Source organism: Odocoileus virginianus, chromosome 16 (assembly GCF_023699985.2).
Source record: "Odocoileus virginianus isolate 20LAN1187 ecotype Illinois chromosome 16, Ovbor_1.2, whole genome shotgun sequence".
Lineage (NCBI taxonomy): Eukaryota > Metazoa > Chordata > Mammalia > Artiodactyla > Cervidae > Odocoileus > Odocoileus virginianus.
In genome coordinates, this window is record NC_069689.1 from 61,728,197 (window position 1) to 61,734,820 (window position 6,624).

The window sequence follows — 6,624 nt, forward strand, 5'->3', positions numbered from 1 at the left end:
AGATAGTGCTTTCTAGGTACTTCAGCAGGAGCTAAAGCAGAGGATTTGAGGGAGGGATCTCCAGTATTCTTGCTTGGAGAATCCCAGAGGAGCCTGTGGGCTACAATCCATGGGGTCACAAAGAGTTGGACACAACTGAGCGACTAACTCTTTCTTTCTGGTCCAAGAAGCCCCCATAGGGTCCTGCTCGGTTACAAAAGAAATGATCAAAAAAATCTCATGGTCTTGGAGACACCTGCCTGCATGTTTGCGAAGGGCATCCCGTGGCCCTCCTGCCTTAGTGTTCCCAGGCCTCTGCAGGAAGAAGCAATGGCCCCTGCTAGCCTTAAAGGTGATGATAGGATGGGTATTTTTTGTTTTGCTTTTCTAGTCTGGGTGGCAAAAATTACTGGGTGACCCTATTCTTAAAGGGAAAGTTTCTTTTCAAATTTTTCTTGGGAATGTGGGATGGGTGGATGGGGAAGGAGGGAGGCGGGCAGGGCACATTTAAAAGAATGACATAGCCCAAGGACAGGACATAAATTGATTATTACTGAGGTGGGGGATAGATGGGCCCCTGGACTGGACAGCTGGTATTTGTCAAATGGGCTAAAGCTGAAGTTCTTTTCTCACCAGACACTCCAAGGACAAAGCTAGTGGCAGAAGCTGAGCAGAGTTAAGCTAGTGGCAGAGTTAAAGCAGAGATAAGGTTCCCACTCCTGAGGTCAAGGAAGACTTCCCCGTCTGCACATGTGTGGAAGGCTCCTTGTAGTTCAAAAAGGAAAAGGGCAGCACCCCGTAATAAGTGTGGACATGCACCCACAGGCTTCTGCATTGGGATTCATCTTAGCAAAAATTTGTGAACATGTCTTGGTCAAATGTAAACAAAGACCTTGAAGGATTATCCTATAGCAACATAAATCACCTCCTATCGCACTCCTTTCCAAGTGTATATTTCTGGCCTCCTTCTGACTTAAATAAAAAAACTGTTTCTCTGTGTGTTTTCCCACATGTTATGCTGTGTCTCTAATAATAAACTGTGTACCTGTTTTTACGGTTTTTGCCTTCTTGAAACATTCTTGCTTTCAAACAAGGGAAAGAGCAGGGCCACTTTTCTTTTAGCCTCCAGCTCCTGGTGGTGAGAAGTCTTAGTTTTCATCCAGGCTACCCAGGTTCAATTCCTCGGCAGGAAGCTAAGATCTCTCGTCAGGACCACTCACAGCTGTCTCTCCGAGGTCAATGCCAGACTGCTTTAGCTAAAGAAAGTGGGGGGTGAGGCCAGCATCTTACTTGCAACAGGCAAAATAGGATGTGGGCAAACCAAACAGGAGGAAAGAGTGAAAGGAAGGAAGGAATCAGAAGTCTGTTTAGAGTCGGATGGGCCTGGAATGAATCCCTTAGGTTCTTAACCTCACCTGGAGACCCTCATCCATGTAGTGGGCTGTTTAGGACACGTCCTGCAGGGTAGTGCCCTCTCTGGATGAACAGCAGCCAAGGGAGGGGCGGGGAGAGGCTGGATGGTGACAGGAGTCCCCCAGTGGTGCTCAGCTCCTAGGCCAGTGGTTTATCCATGACAACACAGCATAATCACCTGATGCTCCTGCAGTGCTTCTCAAACATGGTTCCCGGGCCACCAACAGAACATCAACAGGAGGTTGAGGGTGTCAACTTAAAAAACAGGACATGAGAGTTGTGCATTAAGTTTTATTTGGGGCAAAATGAGGACTGCAGCCCGGGAGATAGCATCTCAGGTAGCTCTGAGAAACTGCTTCAAAGAGGCAATTTATATATGATTTTCACGAAAGGGGAATATGTGCAGTCAAGCACATATTTTTCCAGAAGATTCCAACTACTCTCATGAAACTTTTGCTAGTCACAAGGAACAGTGATCACCATGAAGGATTTAATGGTTTTGTAGATATGAGGAGGTACAAGAACTAGGCTCATAAAATCGGCTCCTGAAAACATCTCTCTGAAGACCCGTCCTGCCAGTACCCCAAGCACAGAGTGCCTCATTTCTGCTCTCCACCCTGAGCTCCTTTTAGGGGGTGTTGAAGGTCAGCAGCTTCAGCAGCACATGATTTAATCCTTATAGAGGTAGATGGCAAGTGCCAATTTGTAGCTGATGGGGGGAACTTGTTGGGAATGCAGATTCCTGGGTTCTACCTGAGACCTGCTGAATCAGAAATTCTGGGATGGGGCCCAGGAGCCCCCAGGTGATACTGCTCTTGGTCCAGTGTGAGAACATGGTGCTCAGGTCCTGGGGTGCTAAAAAACTCCTCAGGTGATTCCAATGTCTTAGCATTCAGAATCACCTCTAGAATGGGACTTCCATGGTGGTAGTGCTTAAGAATCTGCCTTGCAGTGCAGGGGACATGGGTTCAATCCCTGGTCAGGGAACTAAGATATCACAAGCCATGGAGCAACTGGATCCACTGCAACTAGAGTCTATGCACTGTAATGAAAGATCCCACAAGATAAAAAAAAATCCAGTACAGCTAAATAAATAGAAGAAAAGAATAACTCTAGAAGTCAAAATACTAACAGGTTTCTGCCAACCCCGTTGCCCAACCCCAGTGATTCTAGTTCAGTGAACCTGAAACGGAACCCAGGCAGGGATTAAAAACAACTCAGAAACTGATTCCAATTCATAGTCACTACTCTGGTTTGGACCCTTCTCCCCACACACTATGCACAGCCTTTCTTCGCAGGATGGGCCCTGCAGCAGAGGATGACTGCTCTCCTAGGTGGGCCTGTGGTGCAGAGAATAGTCACAGTTACAGACATTTGGTGGCTGCTTGATCTACGACAGGCCTGGTGCTTGGGGGTTTGTATCAACATCTCATGAGAACCCTGTGAATGGTTACATTCCCCTACTTTACAGATGGTGAAACTGAGGCACAGAGAGCTTCAGTCACTCACTCTAGGTCACACAGCTAGCAGAACCAGGATTCCATCTAAGTTCCTCCAGACTCCAGAGACCACCACCTTTGCTTCTTCTTTTTATAAATGAGAGGAGGTGTAACTGAGCTGGAACCCATGAGATCTTCCCAGGACAGGCCCCTCCCCAATATCCTCTGCTTTAGCTCCTCTCTGAAGTTCCCAGATAATAAATAGTAGGGGATGCACATTTCCTGAGATGTTCTGCAGATGTGAAAACCAACTCCCTCTCCAACAAATGGAAGAGGTTAACTGCCTGATGACCAGAAGCACATAGCCCCAGGCCTCCTGGAGCCTAAGGACTGATAGAGTTCAGCCCTGTGACACCACCCTGCTGTCCCACCATCAGCCAATCAGAGAATTGTGCAGGAGATAATCACAGACCCTACGACACTTCCTGCTCCCAACGTGGCTTTTAAAACAGCTTTGCTGAAACTCTTCAGGGAGTGTTTTAGGGCACAAGTCATCTGTCTCCTTGCATGGCCCTACAATAAACCTTTTTCTGGTCCAAACCTCAACATTTCAGTTTGTTTGGCCTCACTGTGCATGGGGCCCAAGAACTTGCACCAACAGAGGGATGAGGTGCTGAAGGTCAGCAGGGAGCACCCATCACTCCTCTTGTACCTTTGCCTGGAAGCTCCCCAGTGCTGGGGCGCCAATTTCAAAATGGGATGAATGGACCTCTGAGCCAGGTGCCACCCCCAGGAAATAATACCCCCCTCCCTTGAGCAAATGGAACTGGAATAGGGAGGCAGAGGGAGGGGTATTAATTAGTCACGTGGTCTGCTCCCTGGGCCCACAGGATTCAGGATGCTGCCATCCCGGCTCAAGTGTTCATCGCCCTCTCAGGGCTAGGTGGTGTCCACCGACACTCAGCTCAGAGAGAAGAAAGAAAAAGAGGAGGATCCAAGGGAGTAGAGAGAACATGGAACTATTTTATGGCTAAAAAAGCATTTTCCAAAAGCAAGGGAGTATTTGCTCTGGAAAGATGAGGATCTAGTCCTCAGGGAGGGGCGGGAGGAACTCTATCAGGCAGGCAGCCCTACTGCTCTCGAATTCTCCTGGAGATGCAGTAGAGCTCCATGGCTGCCCTGGTATTTTCCACTGAGTTGTATCCCAGCACACTGTCCTGAAGAATCAGGACTGAGAGGGGCCTGGGGGCTGAATTCAGGTGCCATGTGACCCAGGACTTCCATGCTCACACCCTGAGTCCAGGGCTGAAGTGGGTCAACAGTGAGTCTCCAAGGGCTCTGATACAATAGTCTCAGCAGGTGCTGAAGCAGGCCTGGCTTCAAGCAGTTCTCACAGGGAGCCCAGGGCCTGGAGAACATGGACACAGATGTTTCCAGAGTGCTCCTTGCTCAGCATGTTGAGAACAGGGATCTTCAGTGAGCCCAGGAGCTGATACTCTGTCCTCGGTCCCTGGTGCCACAAACCCAGCAGAGGGGCCCAAACTTGGGTCCATTCCCCACCTCCTGCACATTCCTGCTCCCCAGACAAGCTCCCCTCCTCTACTCCTTAGACTGGGGCTCAGGCTTTTCCCTTCCCAGTCCCCCCTTCCTGCTTCCTCCACTAAGACACACCCTTCACCCTCCACTAGGATTTGGTGTCCTGCCTGCCCCCTGTCCTCCATCCCTGCTCAGGATACCTGCCCCTCTGTGGACACACCCCCTAGATGTGTTGATGGTTAGGTCATGGGTCACCCTCCCTTCAATCAAGAGTTTCTCAAGGACTGGCCAGACCTTGCTCACCCAGGTCCTCAGCCTCTGGTCCAGAGCAGGTGCTTCATAAACATCCACTGAGTTAGAAGGGACCACATGTGGCCACAGCTCCTAGTGTCCAGCCCGCCTCCCTGGGCCTTTCCACCCCAGTGAGCTCCCAGCTCTCAGCACACACCTGCCCCTGCCTGGGGCTTCAGGGGGACCATCTTTGCCTGTGAGTTTGAGCTCAGGGTCCCTCTCTCATTTTTTGACCCCCTCCCCCTGCTCATTGAATATCTGCCACTTTTCTATCTGGGGGGCGGGGGGAATTCCCAGAGGCTTTTCTGTAACTGAAATTTAGTCCCTGGGTTACATCTCAACAATGGCTTCCCACTGAGTCCTAAGTGCTTAATGTGGTGCCCAAGACTGTGATTGCCCGTCCCTGTCAGACTCTACTTGCTCTCTCTCCCATAAACATTGCTCCGTCCCTCCTGCCCCTGGCTTCATCTGTGAGAAGTACCCTTCCCCTATCATTTCCTAAGGATGCAAACTCCAATCTTTCTCTTAAAACAGTTTAATCCAAATAGTGGAAAATATAGCAACCCACCTTCCCCAAAGGTTTCAATAGTCACCTTCTGAGGGGTCTGTGATGGGAGTCCCAGAACTCCTGAGTCACAGAAGTAAAAGGGGACCATGAAGATGAGTGCAGGCATCACTGTCAGGACTCAGACTCCTTGGTCTGCCTCCAGAGGACTCTCATGTCTATCTGGGGACCTTGGGCATTTGGGGGGCACCACAAGGGGGAGCCCTGAGTATGAGCTCAGGATTCTGCTCAACCACACCTGAGGGGAAGGTAGTGCAGGAATCACCTGACTTATCTCTAAGGTCAGCGTCCTACCCTGAGTCCCATGGGTCCATTAATGTCCTGGGAGATGGGTTCTAGGAGATCTGTAAGAGCCTTGTAACAGATTGCAATGTTTCCAGGGTATGTGCATGCATATTTCTGGGATAGTCATATTCTCGATGGGAATTGTGTACTGGAAAAGCTGAAATGTTTCCAAGGGGCTTTCTTGTATCTCCAAAAGAAGTAGGATTTCCTAATATTGTGTACCAAACAGAATAAGTCAGGGAGCAAAGATTTAGGATTCTCTCTGTGTTGTCCGTCTGGAGCAGTGACCTCCCTTGGCATCAAGAGAAGCAGGTTCAGAAAGATCTGGTAGCCTCTCTGGGCATTTAATTTCCCCAGCTTGTCTCTTTCCCAAACTACAGCATCCGAGCTCCCCTGGATTGAACTACAACTTTGTATCCTTTGTCAACGTCTCCCCATTTCCCACCTCCATGCCCCACCACTGTTCTACTTTCTGCCTCCGTGAATCTGTTTTTTGTTTGTTTATTTAGATTCCACACATAAGTGCAATTGTGCTAGTTTTTCTGTGTCTCCCTTTCAACTCAGTGTAACATCCTCCAGGTTTATCTATGTTGTTAAGACTTTTCTTTCTTTTTTAGGGCTGAATAATATTTCGTATGTGTGTATTTCTTATTCTATTCACCCACTGATGGACACTCAGGTTATTTTCATATTGCCATGCTCTTTAATATCAGATAAGATGAAAGGACAAAAACTAAAATTAGAGATTTGGAAAAATAGAATTTCTACAGATTGTTATAAAGTGTTCTATTATTTAAAACATTATCAAAAGGTGGCATATACATTTCTTGATACTGCTTGTTGTAAAATGTTATCAAACACGTTATAGAATGAGAGGACTTCTTGAATTTCATTTTCCATCGAAAGATAATCCGTGCACCAATGTTTTATAAACTACTGTTAAAATATAGAGCAATATAAACACCCCAGAAAGTTTCTGTGTGTCCTTTTGAGTAAATCCACCTCCCCAACCCAAGAGGGGACCACTTTAGATCTGCATAGTAGATTAGTTTAACCTATTTCAGAATCATACTGTGTATATTCTTTTGTTTCTAGAATCTTTCAATTATCACAAAG